This window comes from Littorina saxatilis, linkage group LG8, assembly GCF_037325665.1.
Source record: "Littorina saxatilis isolate snail1 linkage group LG8, US_GU_Lsax_2.0, whole genome shotgun sequence".
NCBI classification, from domain to species: Eukaryota; Metazoa; Mollusca; class Gastropoda; order Littorinimorpha; family Littorinidae; genus Littorina; species Littorina saxatilis.
Genome location: NC_090252.1, coordinates 18,169,340 through 18,182,234, shown reverse-complemented (window position 1 = coordinate 18,182,234; position 12,895 = coordinate 18,169,340). Strand labels below are relative to the sequence as shown.

Here is a 12,895-nt window from a genome sequence, read left to right as displayed (position 1 = left end):
CGAGTAAACAATTGTCCTTTTTCATTATCCTCCATGGTGACGAATAAGCAACTGGTGAAAACTCGACTGGAAATATTGGCCCTCGGCTTTCCATTGTGACATGCACTCACACTTACGTGAAATTCAAACTGTGGTGAACACTATGTCAGAAATACATTATTTTGCATTGCGAACCATCACTCATTACTATATTCACACCATGACATTTTGTCAACACTTTGTCCTTAAAAAATGTTATCACCGTCATCCAAGATGTAATGGATAACTGTTCAGTGCAATTGGCTTTTATGTTGTGTGTATTGCCTGAATTGCTTCAGGCAATAAGCGTAAATTAGAGAGATTAGTTCAGTCCGTCACTACCTCACCACTGATGCAACCAAAACGTTAGTGTGTTCTTTAGTCCTCTCAAAGATAGATTATTGCAATTCTCTTCTGGCCGGTCTCCCTAAGTACCTTTTAGATAGACTTCAAAGGATCCAAAATAACGCTGCCCGCTCTTCAAATCTTCCAAGTATGAACACGCCACACCCCTTCTTCACTCTCTACACTGGCTGCCTATCACTAAAAGGATCGAATACAAACTCTCCTCTCTTTCTTTTGCCGTCGTTTCTGGTTCTGCCCCAGAATATTTGTCAGAACTCCTCAATCTCTACACCCCCTCTCGCCAGCTTCGCTCCGCCGCCGACACTCGACTCTTCCGACTCCCCACAGTGCAAACAAAGACATGTGGCGAGAGGTCCTTCGCCTATCAAGCCCCTGTGACCTGGAATAGATTACCTCTGCCTCTCAGACACGCAGATTCTCTCACTACATTCAAGACAAATCTCAAAACACACCTCTTTCAGCGCAAGTGACCCCTCCAGCATCTCCCCACCCACCCCATCCCGCCCCACCTCACCCCCTACCTAGTGCGTAAAATAACGTGTATATATATTTTCAGCGCTTTGTGTCAGCACTGTTTGTGTGTGTGTGTAAATAGTACTGTTGACACGTTTTTATATAGAAGCCTACTGTGGTTCTTGTGCTTAGGCTGTGTATTGGACTGTCACTGTATGCCTGCATTATTAGTTGTCAGTAATTATTACATGTGCTGATTGTTCTCTTTGCCTGCGCGCGTTTAGTATGTTCGTTATGTTTGGTCATAGTATGTGTGCTTATGTTTGGTCGTTATATCTTTGCCTGTGCGTGTATTGTATGTTTGGTCGTTTTCTTTGCCTGTGCATGTGTAGTTTGTTGGTTATGTTTGGTCGGTTTCTTTGCCTGTGCGTGTATAGTATGCTTGGTCGATGTATGTATTGTAAAGCGCTAAGAGTAGACATTTTTCTAGAATAGCGCTATAAAAGTTTGCATTATTATTATTAAATTTGAGAGTCAAATTTCAGGCATTACGTGTAATGCCTGGTATTTTTAGGCATTACGTGTAACTGATGCCTAGTGGTCACAGGCATTACGCGTAATGCCTGAACATTTCAGGCATTACGCGTAATGTCTGGTTTCACTTAATGCCTGTAACATATATACGTGTATGCACTATATGTGGTATTTGTGCAAGCAGAACTGTGTACTATAATAATGTCACAAAGTGCTTGCCAGATTCAGGTTGCAAAAGGAGCATTTCATAGGTCTGTTTACAAACTCTGGTTTGCGGAAGTCTTGTTAACTTCAGCCAATATTTCACACATTTGACAACAGTTCTTATGAAAAGTGTGTATTTGCCTATTTCCCCGTACGCCATTGTATTTGAGGAATGCAGCGGAACATTTAAAAACCTTTTGATAGCAAAAGTGTGAACTTGCTCCAGAGAGAGAGAGAGAGATATATATATATAGAGAGAGAGAGAGAGAGAGAGAGAGAGAGAGAGAGAGAGAGAGAGAGAGAGAGAGAGAGAGAGAGAGAGAGAGAGAGAGAGAGAGAGAGAGAGAGAGAGAGAGAGAGAGAGAGAGAGAGAGAGAGAGAGAGAGAGAGAGAGGGGGGTGGAATGGATATTACCCAATATTGACGGACTGACATAGAACACTTTATTATCTCAACGAGGAGAAACTCAGGTGTGGTGTATAGCCTACAGCTTTACAATAAACAACATAAAACGTAAGAACATAAATAAAATATCGAGGCGCAAATAGTCCATTGTGTGATATCTTCTGCTATGGTCTGTAGTAACAGTGATATTAAAAGCAAGACCGGAGGTCGAGATTTTGATATCTGTCGTAACAGACCATTAGCAGAAGATATCATCACACAGTCAGTCAATGTTAGATAATTATATTGCTATTCACTGAAAAGAAGTTGTATGGGAGACAACCTATTATGCCGAGTGGTTCATGTTGTTGTTTGGTAGTTACCTCCCTTGCATCATAAAACGCCTTCAGACACAAGACACACTGGACAAAAAGACTGCAAACAGCGTTTCATAACGTTTTGACTTCAACTTAATTAGGAATGTGTTCACAACGAAGAACTACAAAAGAAATAATACAAACCATACGAAACAAAATTGATTGAACAGCGAATTCTAGCGCACATACTGTATGCGCATACGTCGAAGAAACATCACAAACCCGAGTGTGAATTGCAGGGCCCAGGGGGGGGGGGGGGGGTTCCAGGGGTTCCGGAACCCCACCCCTGGAAAAAGCATGTACCTTGCTTTGAGTGTGTGGGTTTTTTTTTACTAGTTTTAGCACCAAAACAATGCTGCTCTTAACCCTCAAAACAAGGCCCAGAATGCACCAGATTGCACAGATTTTAACCGTTTTTCAAAAATTTTCCGGGGGAGCATGCCCCCGGACCCCCCTAGTTCGCGCGCCTGCAGCTTGTGGCTTCGCCACTTCGCTGATTTGCCCCCCCAAAAAGGAGGAACCCCCTCCCCCCCCCCCCCTTACAACTCATTTGGTCCCGCCCTGAATTGTGAAGGAAATTTGATGAGACAGATGTTCGGATCAGTGCTTGTGAAAGACAAAACTCAAAGTGGCTCCCTGGAAGTTGCAGTTCTTGAACATAGACTGAGTGTGTTCAGTTAATGTTGCGGAACTGCCGACGGCTTTAACTTTGAGCAGTTTGATTCACAGGCAATGGCAAATCTTCTGGGGCATTTTCGTCGGCGAAGAATGACTGCATATCTGCTTCACACATGATCAAGTCGCCGGTTTGGATTCCTGAAATCATTATCTTTGGAGGTGTGTTTGAAGGCAGACCCTGGATTGTTTAGCTGGTTACAGTCGCTGTTTTTCGGGACGGTTATTGGAGTGTCGACAACCGCTGTGTAGGAGGAATGACAACAACAAAAACAACATAAACAGGCATTTGAAGTGAACATTTGCTGAAAGTTCAAGTGTTGCAATTATTCTGCACGGTCATTTAACAGCTTGCAAAGGAGTATTTTGAAAACACCTAATTTAGATTCAGGTGCCTGTCTAGCCCTTCCAGTCAGTATGGATCACATCCGGTGCAATCATTGCAAAAAACGTAGATCTAAATAGAGAGGTCAGTCCTATATCCGAGGAATAGACCGGATTTTTAAACAGAAAATTAAGTCAAAGATCGGAAGTAATTGCAACAGAATTTTTTTCTCGCGAAACGTCATCACAAATGGGTTACAAATCATATATAAAAAAAGTAGAAAGACACCTGTTTCCAAAACTGAATAATTAGCATGTGATGACGTCATATTCGCCACAGACACTCAATATATCAAAGCCAAATGCAAGGTAGTACTCCTGAAACACTCTGTTCCATAGGCATCGTTAAAAGATCCAAACTTATAATAGAAATAATAAAATCTATTCTGTCAACGACACATTTTTGTCAAATACGTCACATCCGGTGTGCTGATGACGTCATAATAGACACGAAGAACAGAAAATCCTTTTTTCGAGCCGACCCTAGCCGAGTAGCACCTCGTTCCAGGGCCGGACCAAATGAGTTGTAAGGGGGGGGTTCCTCCTTTTTTGGGGGGGGCAAATCAGCGAAGTGGCGAAGCCACAAGCGCGCGCCTGCAAAGCAGGCGCGCGAACTAGGGGGGTCCGGGGGCATGCTTCCCCGGAAAAGTTTTGAAAAACGGTTAAAATCTGTGCAATCTGGTGCATTCTGGGCCTTGTTTTGAGGGTTAAGAGCAGCATTGTTTTGGTGCTAAAACTAGTAAAAGTCAAAGCAAGGTACATGCTTTTTCCAGGGGTGGGGTTCTGGAACCCCTGGAACCCCCCCCCCCCCCCCCTGGGTCCGGCCCTGTCGTTCTGAACGTATTTGCGTATTATGCTTATTTAAAACAGAAATCAGCAAAAGAGAAAACACTGTACAGAACTGTCTGCAAAAAACTAATTCGTTGCAGATTTGTGCAGATGTTAAATTGTAGTGGGTCCACTTGAGCTGTTCATGCTTTTGTAGAAGGAGACGAAAAATGGTCAGCATTAATTGTTCATCTGGCTGCATCTCATATACACATAAGAGTCAGTATCCAGCGGCAATACCACATCCATATCTTCAGCAAGATCAGGCAGCCCAAAGACACTGGGAATATCAAGCAGGTCACTGTCAAGTTCTTCGAAAGATGGAGAGTTGGTGCAGCTTAACCCCTTACATCCTCCACACGCCACAGAGCACACCAACCCATGCTTTTTGCAAGTGCAGCGTTTTGACTGACAGTCCTTCTTGCAGTTGCATCTGACCACTCTTAACAGCGCTTCTGGTGCAGGGGGTAGGTCTGTCGTTCGCGGTTCTAGCTGCTGTCCAGCCGATAGGTGCCATCCCCACTCTTCGGGTGCAAGATCAGCTCATTTGGGTGTGAAACCCTCCCAGACGCAGGACTAAGGAATGCAGGTCACTGTGAAGGGGCTCACTGTTGACAATGACCTTTGCCCTCCACCACAGGGGCTGGTCAAACGTCAGTACTGGTGTCACGTTGTTCTTTTTAGCCAACGAAGTCACGAAGAGGAGCGTTGAGTACACACAGCTCATGTTGGTTGGGTCCATGTCTATCATTGGGAGAAAGGTGATTGCACTTCGTCCTGGATATTATTGGCCATCACAGACTGCCTGCATTGTTCCAGACCACCCTGGGCGGGGAGATCGCAGAGGCCATGAAACTTTCCACACCAAGTCCAGTTTTTTCCTGTCGTCGTTGGTACTGAAGTCGTGCAGGAGTTCATACACCAAGGAGAGACTGGTCGTGGAGGGGTCAAAATAGCGCACTGGAATCGAACCGACGCCCATCAAACTTTTGTTGGTCACCCGTTGGTCTCTTCGAATGGAATTGTGCTGCTTTTGGCAGGGCGTGGCAGATGCTATTATTCCCATGCCATGGAAAGTACCTGTCCCGTCCAGAGTCCGAATGTTGTGGTCCACGTTGTCCGCTACGAACTGAATTCGGCTGTCAGGAACAGTACCGTAGAGATCAACTCCTTGAGAAACTGCCGCACATTGTTCAAATCGCCTGACCTCAGCGTACGAAGAACAGAACCCAAGCTTGTTGACATGCTCAACGATAAATTTGGAGCCAAACAAGCGATGAAGTTCCACAGCCAGTCCTACCTGAAGAGGCGCGAGGAGTATTTTCGGTCTTGCTGCCTGAGCTAAGGCCTGTCCAATGGCAGCAACTTTGATGTCAGGTTCTTTTTTCTCGTGGAGGAGTGTTTTCAGAAATAGGACCAAGGAGGGCGGAAGATACTGTAAATTTGAAGGCAGATCTCCTATCTGTGTTGGGGAAGGGTATGTCTCCTTCGACGATATCATGTCTTTGATGTCTGCAAGAAGAAGCTTAGATGCTGTCTTGATTATACGAATCTTTTCTGCAGCAACATCTTTTTCCCTGGCAGCTTCGGAAAATTGTTTCAAGATCTTTTCAGCTGTTGAACGAAAAGTGACCACATTTGCCTTTCCTTGGATGCTGGTGATGATGACTGCCCCTCCAAAATGATCCAGTAGCTTCGTTTTCATGTGTCTTTCTGTGTATGGGTCAGCTTCTGTGAGATGGTCCAGCATTTTTTTGCAAAGGTCCCCCAAGGTTGTCTGTTCATCATCGTTTTCTTCCAAGTATTTGGCAACCCTGAGAAACGCTTTGTTTCGTTCCTCGACTGCTGGTCTTCCAGGCCTCCCGATATCATCACAATTCATGCTATTACTGTCGCTGCGAAAAGCCAGTGGAACATTCCTCTTTGTTCGAAAGTTGACACTACACTGATGGTGATACATTGCGTCGTAGGCATGCAGATCTTGGGCATAATGTATACGCATGCGTACAGTTTCGGCCCACTTGTCACCTTCTCCCCGATCTGAGCATACTTGCAGCAGTTTTTCCTGGAAGTTGAAGGTGCGGACAGAAAACACTGAAATTCCTTTTTTTGCATCACTTTTTGCTGGCAGCCCACAAAACAAGCAGTCATTTCTTATGTCAAATTTTGCTTTGCTAGAACGCAGACTGACCGTCGATATTTCTTGCTGTGATTCTGCTTCATCTCGTTTTCTCTTCAAGTCACGCTTGATTACATTTGTTTTACAGTAATTGTACCGGCATGACCTGTGCACCACCTGACCAACTACAAACTGAAGTCCATCGCATCTGCTCTGACTTGCTTTCAGAAGACCGCCTTGAACCCCCTTTTCCGTTTGCATTACTGGGTCCTCTCCGTCCTTCACGGAATGTTCGCATAGAGCGCAAGTTTGGTTTTCAGCAGAAAAAGTACCTGTATGTTGAGAAGGGATAAAAAAAAAAAAGTACTAGAACTGACACAGTCTATTTTCAAACCGACACTAACACAGAGAGAAAGAGAGAGAGAGAGAGAGAGAGAGAGAGAGAGAGAGAGAGAGAGAGAGAGAGAGAGAGAGAGAGAGAGAGAAAGAAACAGACAGACAGACACAGACAGACAGAGAAAGACACACACAGAGAGACAGACATACCGCCTGCCAGCCAGCCAGACAGTACACGGAAAGAAACAGAGGGAGAGAGAGAGAGGGAGAGGGAGAGAGAGAGAGAGGGAGAGAGAGAGAGACATACAGCCAGCCAGACAGTACACGGAAAGAAACAGAGAGAGAAAGAAAGAGAGAGAGACAGAGACAGAGTTGGAGAGGAAGGGCAATACTAAGAAATTAAACATACACCAATGTTAACACCTCGAATATCATTTCCTGAGCAATTAGAAAGCGCTCGCTCGTCTACGAGAAATAAAGCCAGTAACCATCAACCGAACATTGTGGCGTGACATGCGTTCCATACAAAAGTCTGCGAGTCAATCGAACTGACCATGCTTTTCCTGTTCGTTCAAACTCTCATAATAGCAGTATTTATCAAACAGCTGTTTAATGCATCAAAGCAATGTATTTACGTATTCACAAAGTAAAACGCTTGCCTGTAACTGTGTTTTTGTGGGGAACATCTTCATTAAATTCAAAACCACCGCCCGACGCCATTGTCTGTTTACCGGATGCATTCCGCCCTTTGACCTTGGACATTCCAGGGCGCGGTCTGCAACCATGCGGTTTCCGTGTACGGCTAGCCACGATTGCCAAAAGTACATTTTTGTAGGAAATGCGTATAGAATTTATTAGATTAGAGCATCTAAATCCTTCTACTTTTTTCTACTTTTTGGATATGTTATTGCTTGATCATTTTTTGACAAATTGCAGGTTTCATTTCTGTTGCAATTACTTCTTATCTGAAAATGGGTTCTTTACCACGCTAGAAGGTGTGTCAAGGGAAGTAGTATAAGATGTAGGATCTGACCCCCGTGCTCTGCTCATTTTGATGGCGTATATAGGGCATAGGATCTGACCCCCATGCTTGCTCTTTTTGATGGCGTATATAGGGCATAGGATCTGACCCCCGTGCTTGCTCTTTTTGATGGCGTATATAGGGCATAGGATCTGACCCCCATGCTTGCTCTTTTTGATGGCGTATATAGGGCATAGGATCTGACCCCCGTGCTCTGCTCATTTTGATGGCGTATATAGGGCATAGGATCTGACCCCCATGCTTGCTCTTTTTGATGGCGTATATAGGGCATAGGATCTGACCCCCATGCTTTGCTCTTTTTGATGGCGTATATAGGGCATAGGATCTGACCCCCATGCTTTGCTCTTTTTGATGGCGTATATAGGGCATAGGATCTGACCCCCATGCTTGCTCTTTTTGATGGCGTATATAGGGCATAGGATCTGACCCCCATGCTTGCTCTTTTTGATGGCGTATATAGGGCATAGGATCTGACCCCCATGCTTGCTCTTTTTGATGGCGTATATAGGGCATAGGATCTGACCCCCGTGCTCTGCTCATTTTGATGGCGTATATAGGGCATAGGATCTGACCCCCATGCTTGCTCTTTTTGATGGCGTATATAGGGCATAGGATCTGACCCCCATGCTTGCTCTTTTTGATGGCGTATATAGGGCATAGGATCTGACCCCCGTGCTCTGCTCATTTTGATGGCGTATATAGGGCATAGGATCTGACCCCCATGCTTGCTCTTTTTGATGGCGTATATAGGGCATAGGATCTGACCCCCATGCTCTGCTCATTTTGATGGCGTATATAGGGCATAGGATCTAACCCCCATGCTTGCTCTTTTTGATGGCGTATATAGGGCATAGGATCTGACCCCCATGCTTGCTCTTTTTGATGGCGTATATAGGGCATAGGATCTGACCCCCGTGCTCTGCTCATTTTTATGGCGTATATAGGGCATAGGATCTGACCCCCATGCTTGCTCTTTTTGATGGCGTATATAGGGCATAGGATCTGACCCCCATGCTTTGCTCTTTTTGATGGCGTATATAGGGCATAGGATCTGACCCCCATGCTTTGCTCTTTTTGATGGCGTATATAGGACATAGGATCTGACCCCCATGCTTGCTCTTTTTGATGGCGTATATAGGGCATAGGATCTGACCCCCATGCTTGCTCTTTTTGATGGCGTATATAGGGCATAGGATCTGACCCCCATGCTTGCTCTTTTTGATGGCGTATATAGGGCATAGGATCTGACCCCCATGCTTTGCTCTTTTTGCTCCTTGGGGGTGGGGTGTGGGGTGGGGGGTGGGGGTGGGGTGGTGAGGTGTGGGGTGGGGTGTTGTTGGTGGTTGGGTAGGGGTGTTGTTTTACCATATTTCTATTTTTGGAATATAGATAGGGATGCCTGACCCATTTTCCGCAATGCGCAATGCGCAGGGGTAGGGTCCATAAGGTTATAGGTTAAGGTGCCTGTGTTTAAGTAGTGACAAAGAGGGATTGTGTTTAAACGGTTTGATTGAGCTTATATTTTGTCATGTGATTTCATGCGCCTGTACCTGTTGGCTCGGTGCTAAGCCCCGCCCCGTGCTGGCAGGTGACGCGTGGTCCTTTACAAAGGGCATCACGGCGTGCTCAGTTCAGCCAGTTGACGAAAGCTTTTGCTGTCATTTTTTTCATTGAAAAAAGGGTGCGATGGATTTTGAGAGAGAGAGAGAGAGAGAGAGAGAGAGAGAGAGAGATTACACACACACTCTTCACAAAATTAAACACAGTTTGAACACATTTCTGTAACAGGTTTTGATCACTTTTTGACATTTAGTACATACTTCTGCTGGCAAAAGTACCACACATACACGCTTACAATAACTATCACATAGAACAAGTGTTCATTTGAGGACCGCTTAAGTCTTTGTTATCCATTGAAAATGAGTTACGAAAATGTTTAAAATGTGTTCTATTATGTTTCTGTACTGTACACACACACACACACACACACACACACACACACACACACACACACACGACACACACACACACACACACACACACACACACACACACGCACAATCATAACTTATAACTAGATAGTGCGGCAGACTGGGCTGCGGCACACTGGGTAAAGCAGACTGGGACAATTAACAATTAACAAGGCAGACTTGCACAAGCTGGGATCGGATGGCACTGACATTTCATGACCTCAACTTCTCACACATCCCAATTGAAGTTCAACTTAGATTTCTGCGTGCATATATATATATATATATATATATATATTACAGTGGTTGTGCTGTGGGCTGCATGAAAACATAAACTTGTTCCGTTCGTTCTTTTCACGGATTCAATGTCCTGTGTGTTTGTCAAAATGGTGGTGCGTTCATACCAGCAAGGTGACTCGGCGGATTTCTCCTCGCAGGGTTTTTCACGGGTGTGTACAGGTAAGCGTGTTTTCTCTCAAGCAAAACGTCGATTTCGTGTTTGCGTTAATGAAGCAATCCTGACACAAGGATTGCAATGTTGACTGCTTTTACAATGTTGATCTCTACCAAGCAAAATAACATAGTTCATAGAATGGAACGCTACCAACGTCATGACAATAACTTACAACAGCATCATTCCACAATGATCGTAGGTTACATATTGACACTTCCGGGATGTTGTATAACGTCACGATCGTCAGAAAATGTCATATCTCAATGTTGGAGGTGTTGCGACAAACTAGAATTTAATAAGGGCTCAACTGAGTCAAATAATAAACGTAACTGCAGTTTGACATTAGCTATCTTCAATGCTATGCGCTTTGTTCAATAATGAATTTTCTCGATTTGCTCTATAAATCCCTTAGTGCACTGGGATGTCTCAATAACTTAAATTATTAACCTTTGAACACATTATTTCCCCCAATTCCTATTTCCCCTAGTGAAAACTGGAATTCCCATCTCCACTGAAACTGGATTCCCGTTTGCACTAGGGCAAACTGGAATTCCAATCTTCACTAACAAATATCCAGTGGATATGAGAATTCTAGTTTGCCCTAGTGCAAACTGAAATTCCAATCTCCACTAGTGCGATTCGGAATCTCACTGGATTCTCATTTCCACTGTGACATACACATTGTAACATACAGACCTTTTTCTAAGATATTCCTGAACAGCACAGTGTTCTTACATTTTGAAACCACTACCTATACGTTCGACATGCACATTATACTCGTACACTCTTTCAGCACATGCCCACAATAACAGGACAAGTATTTACTAAAATCGAGGGGCAAATAAAAACAACAACAACGAGCATCTTCCTTGACAGTCAATACTATTTGACGAAACTGTTCCACACAGCTGGTAAAAAGAAGACTAGATGTGCTGGAATAGAATGGTGCAAGCATATTAAGGTGAATACTTTAACGGTATATGCAAAACAGACCTTGGCATGTTGACAACAACAGAAACTAAGAACATAATGTCATAAGTAAAGAAACTATACAATCAGAACAATATTGCGACACTTGTTGTACCAAAACTAACAACAACAACAACAACAACAACAACATTACAATCACACATGTGTTATTGCATTCAGACTGACTATGTCCTGAAGGTATTTGACTACTTTTTAGACAAAACAAAATATCAGCCTGAAGGGTCAAGTGAAAGCCGCTCTAATGAGAGTATATCCAAGGACTCAAAGCCACTGGAATACATTACAATTCTAAAGTCGATATACAATCAAAGTAGGCAATAGCAGTATATCAATATTTACACCCAGTCGCTCAGTGGTACCAAATATCTGTAATGCCCAAGTTGATTACTTGTTAACGTTGATTACTTGTTAACGTTGAGTATGGTATGTTTAAATACAAGAGACACTTTAAGCATACACGTTTGTAATTTGAAGCAGGTGACCAGAAAGTTAAACACTTTCTAGAAAGATCTTTAAAATCCCTTACAGATTTGTGAACTTAAATCCAGACTTTGCACACAAACAGACAAATGGTTGCCACAATAAATGTCAACAATTCATCCCAATACAGTGATTGTATATCGTCCATTTGCTGGTCATGTAAACAGGATTGAATAGTGGTTGACGACTGTTGTTTTGCGGTATTGCCCACAAGGGTTACAGCATGAATATTTATTTGACTGACATTAGTAGAAAATAACAGAAAAGTGAATATTTACTACTTCAGAGCCAAAAGAAAAAACCCTGCATTCATCACTATTATCAGGACTACTTGTAAATAAACTAGTCTTTTATATTTCTTCTTTCTAACATTATTTTTTTTACCTTTGTGAAACTAAATTGTAACACACTTACATTCAGTTAAAATCTGTATTTGGCATACCTAATTTTAAAAACAATTAACTTTTAAGGTTCGGTCATTGTGTGCTTCCTTCCTATTTTATTCATGGATAATATTTTGAGGTATCTTTTGAAAAGGATATTTTAAAACTTAAGCTCATGACTTTGCCTTTTCTTCGAATGTTATTCTGTCTGTTTGTGAAATGTTTGTAGAGCATGCCATTACCTCAATTCTCATTTTATTTTACAATTGTAAACAAAACCATGGTTCTATTCAGATATATCCGGTTTTTAGTGACAATTGAAGAGGCACTGTCACGCTTTCAATTTTTAAGCAAATGGATAGAAATTTTGGTCAAGCAATCTTTGACTCATTTTGGACTATGGGATTGTAATGCAGCTTGGAAGAATAAAACAATTCCATGGGTTTGGTCATTAAAATTATCAACATTATCATCAAAAATATAATTCTAATTAGGGATTTATTAATGATTGTATTGCATTATCGTGCACTGACTCCAAAAAGGTATAGATGCGTAATGTTAACTCTAAAAATAAACTTAACATAAAAGGAAGTTGTGAATGCAAGTTCTTAAAGCTTAAACATTACAGTTTGACATTTCAATAAAAGATTCAAAATATCACGATTTCTATAAAAATGAGTCCTGTGTTTTAATGTCTCACCATCACCGGCTCGACCCGTTTCAGTCTTTGGGTTTCAGCTAGCCAAGCCTTGATAGTCTTGAATATGACTGTTGTTGTTGTTGTTGTTGTTGTTGTTGTTGTTGTTGTTGTTGTTGTTGTGTGTTTTTTTTCTCCTTTTTCTTGTTATAATGTTATTGTTATTGTTTTTTGTCGTTTTGTTGTTTTCCTTTTGTTACA

The 12,895-nt window shown here is 42.7% G+C and overlaps 1 protein-coding gene across 1 annotated transcript in view; it reads left to right on the top strand.

Annotated features, from left to right (window-relative positions):
* Positions 1-9,714: 9,714 nt before the first annotated feature.
* Positions 9,715-12,895, top strand: part of LOC138972970 (galactoside alpha-(1,2)-fucosyltransferase 1-like) — a 10,305-nt gene continuing 7,124 nt past the window's right edge. The window contains exon 1 of the mRNA XM_070345625.1: positions 9,715-10,149. The gene's annotated coding sequence lies outside the window, so the exon portion shown is untranslated. The remainder of the gene's footprint in view (positions 10,150-12,895) is intronic.